The 13,081-nt window shown below is 52.5% G+C and overlaps 1 long non-coding RNA gene across 1 annotated transcript; it reads right to left on the bottom strand.

Moving 5' to 3' along the window:
- On the bottom strand, positions 76-11,551 carry LOC110255976. Its single transcript, XR_002337007.1, has 3 exons — positions 11,211-11,551; positions 2,350-2,450; positions 76-308 (listed from the first exon to the last, which is right to left on the bottom strand). It is a non-coding gene; the product is annotated as an uncharacterized LOC110255976 (long non-coding RNA).

Raw genomic sequence — 13,081 nt, 5'->3', positions numbered from 1 at the left:
CCCAGTAAATCCTCTCCCAGTGCTAGCATCCTTGGCTCCTTTCACCTGAAATCAAGTTAAGTCTTATCTGTGGCCCCCAAATTTTCCTAATTCTCCGAGGCACCGCCCCTCCATTGTTAACTAATTTTGTCTTTAGGGCTAGCTGTTGGTAATTGATGCTCCTTTTACAGGTGTCCGGATTTGGTCTTCCCAATGAGATTACCTTTCAATTAAGCACACCTCTGGGACAAATTCTTCCACCCTTATCGAATTCAGTGCTTTGCTTCCAAGGCTCCTTCCACAAACATTTAACCATCATTGAGCTTTGCCTTTGGGGACAAAGATGAATAAAGTCCAACCACCACCCTCAGGACGCCCTCAGTGGATACAGGCTACTGCAGGAAGGGGCTTTGTACATGCTTCTAGACACAGGTCCTCACTGCTTTGCTTGCTAGCACCCTGGCATGGAGGCTTGATCAAGACAAAGTGCTAATTTTTTGGAGCTCCCATCGTGGCGCAAGCAGAAACAAATCCGACTAGGAACCATGAGGTTGCGGGTTCGATCCCTGGCCTCGCTCAGTGGGTTAAGGATTGATGACGTGAGCTGTGGTGCAGGTCAGAGATGCGACTTGGATCCCGTGTTGCTGTGGCTGTTGTGTAGGCTGGCAGCTGTAGCTCCGATTCAACCCCTAGCCTGGGAACCTCCATATGCCATGGCTGAGGCCCTAAAAAGCAAAAAAAAAAAAAAAAAAAAAAAAAGGAAAACTTGGAGCTTGAATAGCTACCTGGAAATTTCTTGCAAGTTCTAAGCCCCTGACTTTGGGGAGGGATTTGCAGTCCTAACTACACCTCTGGTGTAACTTGACCTATAAGCCCTTAGGCTCGGACACGTGTCTCAACCTCTTCTAGCTGCCAGGGCCTGCCCAGGAGACCTGGGCATGTGTGATCCCCACATTGGCGTGGGCCTGCCTCCCTCTATGGGTTTGTTTACAGTGGGTTCTGGGCATTTGGGGTCAGGTAATTTTGCCCCAACCCTAACAAGATCAGTTCTGTTGGTTAATCCTATTCCCTTATAGAGAAACTGACGGCCCCACTTGCTCTGGTCCTGCCATCTTCCATAAAGCATGACTCTGGGCAGGTCGTGCCACTTTCTGGAAAGGGCCTTCCCGTACAAACGCCCCATGACTTCCCACCTCTGTCCTGAGCCCCCACCCACTGAATTTCCTTCTACTGGGGTTAAACAAGCTGGTCCTGGGTGGACACTTCAAGGTGTCCCCAGGGCCTGAGCTCAGTGCAGTTTGGGGTGGGGCCTCAGTGGCTGCAGCCTGAGACCCTGCCCCCTCCCTGGGCTATTCACCGTCCCCTTTATGGGCAGAGGTTCTTTCTTTCCCTGGTTCCCGGTTCTTGGGAACCCCCGGGGCCTTTTCTTGGCGTCTGAGCAACCTCCGCTGTGCAGCCTGGGAAAATCCCCAGGATACCAGGCCGCTGGCGGAGAGCCTGGGGCTCAGGGCACGGCCACGGCCACTTCCTGGGACTCTTTTTGTCCCAGGCTCCAGACACATGAGCCCCACCCAGAGAGAGTCAACACGCAGCAGGGCTCTGGGGCATGTTCTAGAGAAAAAAACAACAGGTCATTCCCATGGGATCCTTGAGGACAGGATAGCGTCCCCATTGCTGTTTGGATGGTTTTTTTAATCTTTTAAGGCCGCATCGTGATGATCATTGTACAACTATAAATGTAATAAATTAATAAAAAAAAAAAGCTGCATCAACCACGTATGGAAGTTCCCAGGCTAGGGGTGGAATTAGAGCTGCAGCTGCCAGCCTGCACCACGGCCATGCAGGATCCGAGCCTCATCTGAGACATCCATATGCTGCAGCTCACAGCAACGAAGGATCCTTAAGCCACTGAGCGAGACCAGGGATCGAACCTGCATCCTCATGTATGCTAGTCTGGTTCATAACCGCCGAGCCATAACGGGAACTCCCGCGTTGGTGTTTGAATCCCCGGTTTGGGTCAGCATACGGTGCACTGGGCAGACGAACATGTGTGCAGAGTCCAGAGCCCTGAAGTCCTCCCTCCTTGTGACCCTGGCCTTGAACTGAGCCGTGTTTAGTAACCCCGTCAATGAGCTCACTGGGCCTCATTTACCCTCCCAGACGGCAGCTCCCGAGGACACAGAGGGTGAAGGAGCCCCTGGCTCAGAAGACCCCCGGCCCCGGGAGAGAGATGCTATTCACCAGGCTGGGGACTCTCTGGGGACAGGGGGCAGTAGAAGCATCGAGCTGAGTCAGGAGAAGGGGATGAGGTGGGTCAAGGGATGGTGACTGAGCACAGAGCCTTGGAGTTTACTGGAAATGAGTCCAGACCTGGAGTCAGAACATCTGGGTTGTGACCTTGGGGAAGGCAGCCTCTTTGAGTCGCCTCTGTAAGGAGGTAGCAGCTCAGGTCCCAGGAGGGTATCAGGAGGCTGGAAGGAGAAAAAGCAAATGACCCTTCTCTGTGAACCGCCCAATCTAAGGGAAGGGGCTGCGGTTGCTGTTATTATTACCAAGTCAAACTTTCAGTTTCTAGGTACTGAGGCCCCCCTCTGTCCCCCTCCAGGGAAAGGACAGATGACAGAGCCCCCCACGTATGCTTTAGGAGGCCTGTCACTGTGCATGATGATGTTATTAGCCTACTGCCCTGACCGTGGAGCTGGGACACTACCGGGAAGGTGAGAGGTGACACTGAATGTCTTGTGTATCCAGGGGGAGAATGGAGCTCTGGGCTCCGCAGAAAATGATCGTAGCCATCAGCTGAAGACGGTCAGTTTGGGAAACGGGGACCCTGGAAGGGAGGAATGTTCTATGTGGTGCCCAGTCCTAAAGCCCAGAGCTTCACCCATCAGTGGCCCCCGGAACCAGCAGAAGACCCCAGCCTTGCCGCCCCCCAACAGAGGCTTCCCCTCACCTCTGGATCAGGAACACAGTCCCTGGGTGTGACAATCCCGCTGCTACGACAGGGCCTGAAAGAAGTCACTTGAGCTCTCAGGGCTCAGTTTTTCTCATGTGTTAACTTAGGACCACGTGGCACGAAGTTGATGAATACTCAGGTCAGAGGTCACTGTGGAGGTGGGACCGCACGGAGGGCTCCCCACGTGGATACCAGCCAGTCTCAACATTTTTTTTTTTTTTTTTGCTTTTTTGGGCCCCACCAGCAGCATATGGAAGTTCCCAGGCCAGGGGTCGAATTGGAGCTGCAGCTGCTGGCCTACACCACAGCCACAGCCACGTCGGATCCTTAACCCACAGAGCGAGGCCAGGGATCGAACCCACATCTTCTTGGATACTAACTAGTTGGACTTATTACTGCTGAGCCACAATGGGAACGTCCCAGTCTCAAAATTAAGGGTCGAGTTATACCTTCAAGAACAAATTTATCCCTGCGTGTCCCTCCGGGGGCCCAGAATGGGCCCAACCCTGTTAGTGTTTCCTAGAATTGAGCGGACAGAAAAAAAAAAAAAAATCCACATTATCTGCAAGAGGCAGTCCTGGGCTTCTGATAAAGGTGACTGTCAGGCTCTGGGGGTGGGGGGCTCCCCCCAGATGGCCATGCTTTCTGTTATGTCTCTGGGGAGATGTGGGCAGAGCCCCAGCTCTGCAGGAAGGCAGCCCCTACAACCAGATACCCTCCTGGGCCCCTAGAGAGATGGACAGAAAAGGGACTAGAGGAAGGAGAGAGAGCATCTGTTTGTGCCCAGAAAAGGCTCGTCTTGTCCCCAGGAGACCAGCTCGGAGGCAAATGCAAGCTAAATAAAAAGCACTTCGAGAAGGCAAGGGTTGCTGTCTCTACGCTGCATTGAGACTTCCTGTTAGGAATTCTGCACCTCCATCCTAAGGGGTAGTTGCTATCATGAGTCCCATTTTTTCAGATTAAAAACAAGAAAGGCTAAACAACTTGCCTGAGACGACACAGCTAAATCCAGACCTTAGACAGGCAACACCTAAGCCGTGGGGCTCGGGAGCCCACAGTTCCAGCCACAAAACCACAAGACAGCAGGAAACAGGTTCTAGCTGAAGCATGAATGATCTTGTTACCATCCTGAGCCACGGCGGGCAATCCACGGTCGCTAGGGGAGACCGGGCACCATCTTACCAAGCAGACAGACTGCCCTCTGCCCGGGAAGTTTCCATGTGGTTTCCGGGAGAAGGACACATCCTGCTTCAAGGCAGTTACAATGACGTCCCCCCTCTGCCCGGTCGCCGCCCTCCCCCCAGCCCCACATCCACACCAAAGACCTCTATTAAATCCCTTCCTGGAGCCCAGTGCACAGCCCAGGGGTAAAGAGGAGCTGAAGGCATCACTCAGCATACTCTCTGTCCCAATGTGATGTGACACATCCACCCGGATAGTCCAAGCGTTTAAAGGAACGGCTTCCTCAGATTGGCAGGTTCTGGTGCCTGTGTGCATTTTATTGGGGTGCCCTCACTGTCTTTCCTCCCTTTGCACTGAGCCCCCCAGATTCCAGACCCTTGGGTTGAATGTTTAATGCTTGCGTACGTCTGTCTAACCCTGGGGTCTCCCTACACTTCCCTGATCCCCTGGGCACACACAGGTGGGCTTTTCGGGAAGAAAGGAGCTTTAAGAGAAGGCTGTCTTGCCCTCCTGAGTCCACCCCCACGTTCAAGGCAATGAGGTTTTTTAAATTTTTTTTTCTTTTTAGGGCCACACCTGCGACATATGGAGGTTCCTAGGCTAGGGGTTGAATCAGAGCTACAGCTGCCAGCCTATACCACAGCCACAGCAACGCTGGATGCGAGCCATGTCTGTGACCTACACCACAGCTCATGGCAACGCTGGATCCTTAACCCACTGATTGAGGCCAGGGATCGAACCTGCATCCTCGTGGAGACTAGTCGGATTTGTTTCCACTGCACCACAACAGGAACTCCCCAGTGAGACTTTTTTTTGAGCCAATGGCTGCAGAGAAGAGGTGAGAGTGGAGAAGGGTCAGGCCTGAGAATGAGAAACACGTGCAGAGAAACCTGTTCCTGGGCTGAGGGTAATTGTCAAAGCTTGTCACAGCGGCTAGTGTGTTTTCTGCCCTCCAGAGTTTTCAGGTTGCCTAAATGTGGTTTTGTGTGTGTGTGTGTGTGTGTGTGTGTACGTCCTTTCCCAACTCCTGCGATGCCTTTGAGTCATAACAATAACTCGCCCTAGCCTGACGTCAAGGCGAATTTGCACTTCCCAGCTTGATGGCTTGATGCCTCGGGATCTGGCTCTCTCCCCTCTCCAAGCCCATCGCTCTCCAGAAAGCAGTTCTGGTGGAAGGCCGAAGATGTGTTAGGTAGGCTGGCAGTGAGGAGTGGGTTTTAGGCAGCAGACGGCCCCTGGCCCAGAGCAGCGGGTTTCTGAGTAACAAGTTCCAGCTGAGTGGCATCAAGGGCGTCCTCCAGCCCAGCGAAACTTTTCTTATCCAAGGCCACCCAAAGGCTCCTGGGAGAGACCTGGGGTATAGAGGCATATGCGAGCCTTGAAACGGAATCCGTAATAAACTAGGTACGTGGACTGTGCAGGATAGAATGTTTCCCCTTCTTTTTGAGCAAATATTTGGGCTCATGCGAACGATCACCTAGGCCACTCACTTTACAGAATGGAGTAGACAACCCAGAGAGGTAAAGTGACTTGTCCAAGGTCACACAGCCAGCCGTTAGCAGAACCTGGGACAGACGTGAGCTCTTCCAAGCCCAGAGGCAGTACCTGTTCCACCACGTGGGTGGTTTTCAAGCGCTTTATGTTTGTAAGCAGGGCAGTCCTTCATTCCACGGGAAGGATCGCACAAGACAAATACAAGACATAAAAGAGATCAAGGTGGTTCTGCTGTGTTTGACGTGGGTTCCCAGAGTCTCACTGGCTTTACTTCTTTCAGAAATGCAGTTCTTGGAGTTCCCTGTTGGTACAGTGGGTTGTCAGTGACAATTGTTTGTTGTCACTGCTATGGCTCGGGTCACAGCTGTGGTACAGGTCCGATGCCCAGTCCCGGGACTTACACATGCCGAGGACATGGCCAAAAAAGAAAGAAAGAGGAAAAGAAATGTTCTTGGAGCATTTCTGGGAGAACCTGAGGCTTCAGAACACTGTCTTAAAAGTCCCAGCTTAATTCTAGCGATGGCAAGCCCTCCGTATGGTCAGTTTCCATATGACACAGGTGCTCTTTTGAGAATTTTGCATGTATTAGCTCATTTGCTCTCCAAAAAGCCCCGCGAGACCCCACACCAGCAGGATGCAGGTTGCTGACAGAGCTCTCTCTTCTCTCTCTCCTGGCAAATAGCATCTCCTGGAACTTGGGTTCTTAAAATGGGAACTTTGCTTGTGGCAGATGGCTTCTTGTACACACAACCTCATCCCCACCCAGATAATCCAGGTCTTTGCACCCTACCTCACGCCCTCCCCACCCTGCCCCTCTTTTCAGTTCACCTTTGTCTTCCCCCAGTTCCCGGAGGGGTGGAAAAAGCGTGGCTCTGGCTTGGGCAGCGTTTTAACCTTGCAGAATCCACAGGCAGCCTCGCCAGTCTTACCCCAAGGCAGGCTTCTGACCTGTGGGCAGGAGGTAGCCTGCAGCTGTATTCTGTTCCGCACATGCCATCATTCAGTTACTGTTACTGCGAAGCAAATTCTTCCCCAAACAACTGTTTGATTACGCTTCTGGATTCTACGGGTCTCCGGATTTGAGTTGAGCACAGAAAGAATGGCTTGTTTTGCTCCATGATGGGAGGGGTTTCAGCTGGGAAGACTTGAAGACTGAGGGTGACTCCAGGGCTGGGGGCTGGAATCACCTGGGTTATTGTCACTCACGTGTCTGGTGGTTCAGGCTGGCTGCATCTGGGCTCCCAGCTGGGGTGTCAATCAGGACACCTAAGTGTACCCCTTCCACGTGGGATGGTTTGGGCTTCCTCCCAAGATGGCAGCTGAGTGCCAAGATCAAGTGTCCCAAGAGAACCACGTGGAAACTATAGGACTTTTGTGACTGTATTAGTTTCCTAGGGCTGCTATAACAAAGTACCACACACAGGATGGCTTCAGCAACAGAAATGTACTGCCTCCCAGTTCTGGAGACTAGAAGTTCAAAATCAAGGTGTTGGCAGAGTTGGTTGCTTCTGAGGCTTGTTTTGTTTTTTCTTTCTTTTTTTTTTTTTTTTTTTGACACATTTTGTCAGGGGGTGGGGGGAAGCAGGGGGCCGGAACCATTTAATCCTGATCAATGATGTAGCCTTGAAAGTCACGTAGCACCACTTCTACAGTAGTCTCAAGCTCCTCCCCGCCAGATGCAAGTTTAGGGAACCTCAACTCCACCTTTTCATGGAGGAGTGTCAAAGCTACATTGTCAGAAGAGCCCAGGAGATGGGAGGTATTGTAGCAACAGTTTGGGGAAGACACAATCAGCCACAACAAAGCTTTGGGTGTGTGTCTGTGCATTTATATATGTGGATACACAGACACACACATGTACTTTAGGTGCTAATATTTAAGCATAAAGAGGAGTCACATAAAATGCAGATTTCGGGTTCCTGCAGAATTGGAGGAACCTGCAACTCTTGGGCTCTCGTAATCCCCTGGCAGCAGTGAGAGTTGTTCCTTGGAAGAGCTGTTGGGTTCCTAGTGACCCACTTCCTGAGCCTCCCTCTTCAGAGGCCCGGTGTCAGTTGTCATCTAATCACTGTGCCTGGCTGTCCTTTCCTTACACTCAGCCTTTATGTCCTTGTCACCTACTCCTAGCGCGTCTGTGTGTGCCCCCCTCCCCTCCCCGCACCTTGGTCCAGAGCATGCAGAGGAAAGCTGCGGGGGGAGGGGGCAGATCCCAGGAACTCTCCTTGGGGTAAAATCATGGTGTCCTGACTGGTACAAGTCCACCCCTATCCCTAAGGCAGCAGAAATGAGCCGGGCTCTGACTCACAGCCCCCGTGTCTGCAGGACTGGTCTAGGCAGGAGGACCGGGCTGGACAAGCACAGGCAGCTGGCTGATTACAGAGGCAGGACGAGGTGGGGGTGGGGGGCAGGCTGGAAAACTGCAAACAGATGTGGTCATAGCCACCCCCGACGCCCCACCAGCCCACCGCCTCTGCCCGCACCCTCTGATGCATCTATTTCCAAGAAATGACAAAGGGGCTCCTTCTGAGGAGGCTTTTCTGCCTTCCCGCCACCTCCAGCCATCCAAGTCTTCTAGAGCCTTCCCGGATCTTCCCTGCTATTGGCCAAGTCCCTCTACAACACAGGCCACTAAAGTAAACAATGCCGAGGTTGCTGGCCAGGGTTCAGTGTCATCCCAAGAGCCCTGAATTTAGCAATGCCTTTTTTTTTTTTTTTTTTTTTCTTTTTCCAGGGCCGCACCCATGCGGCATGTGGAAGTTCCCAGGCGAGGTATCTAATCAGAGCTGTAGCCTCGGCCCACACCACAGCCACAGCAACTCGGGATCCAAGCCGTCTGTGACCTACACACTACAGCTCAGGGCAACGCTGGATCTTAACCCACTGAGCAAGGCCAGGGATCGAACCTGCAACCTCATGTTCCTAGTTGATTCCTTAACCACTGAGTCAGGACGGGAACTCCAGCAACGACTTTCTCCAGAGAAGAGACAGAGGAACAGAAGCCGTCCAGGACTGGGAGGCAGGGAAGGTTTCCAGTGGGGTCTCCTGAGGAGTGCTGAGCTCTCCTCAAGCTGGGACACGCAATGTTTGGGCTTGGACAGTCCCCAGGTATTGAGGATGTCACTGAAGACCCTGGCCCTGGAGTTCCCATCCTGGCTCAGTGGTTAACGAGCCCGACGAGCATCCATGAGGATGTGGGTTTGATCCCTGGCCTCGCTCAGTGGGTTAAAATCTGGCCTTGCCATGAGCTGTGGTGTAGGTTGCAGATGCGGGTCGGATCCCGTGTTGCTGTGGCCTGATTTGCCCCCTAGCCTGGGAACCCCATAGGCTGCAGGTGCAGCCCTAAAAAGACAAACAGGCAAAAAAAAGAAAAAGACCCTGGCCCCGTCACCGAGGCAGGTTACTTTGGCCTGTGTTTCAGTTCTCGCCTTTGTAAGACCCAATGAATTCACTGATGTGAAGCGCTCAGGAGAGTGTCTGGCTAAGTGTGAACTGTTGTTCATATTTACGTATGTTCTTGATTGCATTTTGGTGTCCTGCAAGCATGCTTTGCGTTGCTATCAGGTCCTAGTAGAAGCTGGGGAACATGGAACCTTGGCTTTCCAGGGTGCGTGGGCCCAGGCACCAGGCTAGACGCCTGTCCGGTCTGCCCATGGACCAGACAGGGTGCCGTGACCCAGAAAGCAGGCAGGTCCCTGGCTGTACCCCCTCTTCTCCCCTGACCCCCTGTGCTTACCCAGTGACAGCCACAGAGGGAGAGAGGCCCCTGGAGTTCCCGTCCCAGCATCTGCGATGAATATTTGGCAGGTTGGTGGTGGGCGAGGTTTTTCCTGACCTCGGGAATGACGGTTGTTTGGCTCTTGGTGAGAGGTGGGAACAAGTTAAAAGGAGGGGACGTTGGGGAGAAACAGGAAAACAAGCCTCCCATAGTTGCCAATGTCATCCAGCGCTGGCTGGCCCTTTTCTAGAAAAATTTAGGCTGCTGGGGGGAGGAGCGGAAGGGAGGCGGAGGTCTGGGAGGTGCCTGGTCCTGGGCCTCCGCCAACCTCTGCGAGTCCACTGAACCGAAACTCCCAGAGATAAAAGACGCAAAGCTCCAAGCCAAGCTTATGACTTGCTCCCTAGGGCTGCGTTAACAAGTGACTGTCAATTGGTGGTTTAAAGCAACAAAAATGTATTCTCTCCCAGGTCTGGAGGCTAAAGTCCCAAAGCCATGTGTCAGCAGGGCCATATACATCCCCTCTGAAAGGTTCCAGGACAGAATCCTTCCTTGCCTCTTCCGGTTTCAGGTGACCAGAACAATCCTTGGCATCCTGGGCTTGTGGTTGCTTGGCTCCATTCTGCCTCCATCTTCGTGTCCCTCCCTCTCCTTATAAGAACACCAGTCCCTGGATTTAGGGTCCACGTTAACCTGGTGTGACTTCATCTCAAGGACATCCTGGGAGGCCCTCCTTCCAAATAAGGGCACATTCTGAAACACCAGGTGTGGGAGGGACCCGATTCAACCTACGACAGTACCCTCCGCGACCCAACAGCACGACCCCATGCAGTTTCCAGAAAACTCGGACTTGACCGGGAGCTGAGTTAGACCAGGCGTCGGCATCTCAGGTTGTTTTTGTGTGGCCCACGAACTAAGGATGATTTTCATGTTTCAGAGAGTCAGCAAAAATAAAAGCCAGAATGTGATTTCATTACATGCGAAAATGATATTAAAAAATTCTATCTTCAGTGTCCATAAAGTAACCTTTTTTTTTTTCCCCCAGTTAACTTCAGATTTTTTTTTCTTTTAGGGCAACACCTGGAAATTCCTAGGCTAGGAGTCAAATCAGAGCCTCAGCTGCCAGCCGCAGCTACAGCCAGGCCAGATCCAAGCCAAGTCTGTGACCTATACCGCAGCTCATGTCAGTGCCAGATCCTTAACTCACTGAGCAGGGCCAAGGATCCAACCCACATCTTAGTCAGGTTTGCTTACCACTGAGCCACGTCAAGAACTCAGATCTTGGGGTTCACGCCATGGCTCAGCGGAAACCAATCTGATTAGCATCCATGAGGACGCGGTTTCAATCCCTGGCCTCGCTCAGGTTAAAGATCCGGCGTTGCTGTGGCTGTGGCATAGGCTGGCAGCTGTAGCCCCAATTAGACGCCCTAGCCTGGGAACCTCCATATGTTGCAGGTGCGGCCCTAAAAAAAAAAAGAACTGATATTTTTTTTTCCAGTTTTTTTTTTTTTCCTGTTATACATTCACCCCTATTCCTTTTCATAGTTTGGTTTAGTTTAGGGAGCTCCTAAACCTTGATTGGAACGGGGCCTGCATATTTATTTAGGCATCAGCTTGGGCTGCTCCCTGGTGAGGATGGAGGCTGCATAGCCTGAAAAGCCAGAAATCTTCATTATCTGGCCCTTTAGGAAAACCTTTGTCCAGCCCGCAGATACCCTTACTCTGAAACATTGTGTCTTGCCCGGCCTGTGGCCGCCCAGAGCACAGAGGCCTCTCCAAGGGCCCAGGTCTCCTCCTCCAGTCCCAGGGGTGTCCGATCCAGGGCTGCTGGGTGGTTCAAAGAGAGGGCACAGCGAAGCCAGGGCCTGGGGTGGAATCACTTACCGGGCTGGTCCCTCCACCTCTCTCGGTGTCTAGGTGTCCTTATCTGCTTAACAGGGGAAGCGGTGAAATTCCTGCATTCCTGGGGAGGCTGAAGAAAGCTGCAGAAAAGGCCTTCAGCTCAGTGGTGGGTGGGGCTCCATTCAACAAAGATCAGCTGGTGCCATTGAGTCCTGCGTCTATAGGCTTGAGCCGTCTCAGAAGGTTACAGGTGATAAACGTTGAAGCTGTTTTAACTTCTCTAACATACCAGAAAATCCCCCCCATGCTGGTGAAAGCTCCCTGACAGAAAGCCTCGAGGGTCTAATTCCACTCCTGTTCTTCATTAGAAAATGTAGAGGAGCTCCCATTGTGGCTTAGCCCATTAAGAGTCTGACTAGTATCCATGAGGACGCAGGTTCGATCCCTGGCCTCCCCCTGGGTTAAGGATCCGCACTGCAGTGAGCTGCAGTGTAGGTCGCAGACACGGCTCAGATCTGGCGTTGCTGGGGTTGTGGTGTAGGCTGTCAGCTGCAGCTCTCATTCAACCCCTAGTTTGGGAACCTCCATATGACGCGGGTACGGCCATTAAAAAAAAAAAAAAGCACTGAAAAGGGAGGAAAAGGAGCATCTCTCCTCTGCTTGGGTGTCAGAGTGGAACTTTCCATCGGGTTGTCACCATCAGAAGGCACAGCAGGCTCTCCTGTGGGCCCAGCTTGCGCTGGACGCACTGCATCCCCATAGCCCGTGACTTCCCGCTGAGTTTGGACCAAAAGGAGCTCCGTCAGGAGAGTGGATGGAAGGAGAGCCAGTGGGGAGAGGCTGGTTCCCCAGCTCCTGGGCTGCCCCTTTGTGGCCTCTCTGGGACCCTCCAGTCATCTCTGCCTGCAGGTTCCAGTAACCGGCTCCATATCTGGCACTGCAGGCTCAGGATGGCAGTGGTACCCAGCTGTTCCTAATCCTGGGTCCTGTGTTCCCGTTATGGCGCCCCAAACGTTATCACAATGTGCCGAGTGGTCTTTTTATCAAAGTCTCCTCCAATGATCCTAACTTGATGGCTCTGTTACCTCCAGCACGTCTGATATGCTCTAAAAAGGCGGTTTAGCTCTCCCCTGCAAAATCCCCCACATTTCAAAAGTTCTCTGTTGACAACACTTCCTGCTAGGAAGAGTCCTGAGGCAGAGAGAAGGACGACCTGGTAAGGGAGTGGAAGTCTGGACCATTAAACCAGAATTGTGCCTAAAGCCAGATGTTCTTGGATGAGTCTGCGTAAATGTCAATTTACCCTCGAACAACAGCGATAATCCCTTACTTCTGCAGCATGGTGTATGGCTTTCAAATGATGCTCAGGTGTAACCTCCCTTCTAAGACCCACACACTTTAGGTGAGCGCTATAGCGTTTGCAGCATCCCCATTTTCTGGAAGAGAAAACTGAGGTCCTGAAATTTGGCATGAGCCGCCACATCTGGTTAGGCTCTGAGCCGGGGCGCTGATGGCACAAATGAAAAGGGAGGATGTCCGGTTAGATGTGCCTGTCAGATGACAACAAAAAATGTTTTGGAATAAAAATGCCCCATGCAGAATCCGGTTTGTATTTTATTTCTCAACCCTAAATTGAGCCCAGGTTTCTTAGCCTGAGGGCAGCACAGACTCTCAGGTGGCAGGACAGAGCATCCGAGAAAGTGATAAGGGGGATGAGCTCTCCTCTGAATTTGGGGTCACAGTGCCCCCATCCTGGCGGAGGCTGAAGTGTAGAGGAAATCCAGAGCTAGAAGAAACATAACTTGCTGGCCCCTCCAGGCCACCCCTAGTCCCAAATCACAATTGGGTCCAGGCGATGGTCCCTCGGGGTCTCCCAGGACCCACCTGTACGAGGGGCTTCACGCTAGGCCAGC

The sequence above is a fragment of the Sus scrofa genome, chromosome 12 (assembly GCF_000003025.6).
Source record: "Sus scrofa isolate TJ Tabasco breed Duroc chromosome 12, Sscrofa11.1, whole genome shotgun sequence".
Lineage (NCBI taxonomy): Eukaryota > Metazoa > Chordata > Mammalia > Artiodactyla > Suidae > Sus > Sus scrofa.
Note: the sequence above shows the minus strand (reverse complement) of the source record. Positions and strands in the feature narration are given on the sequence as shown.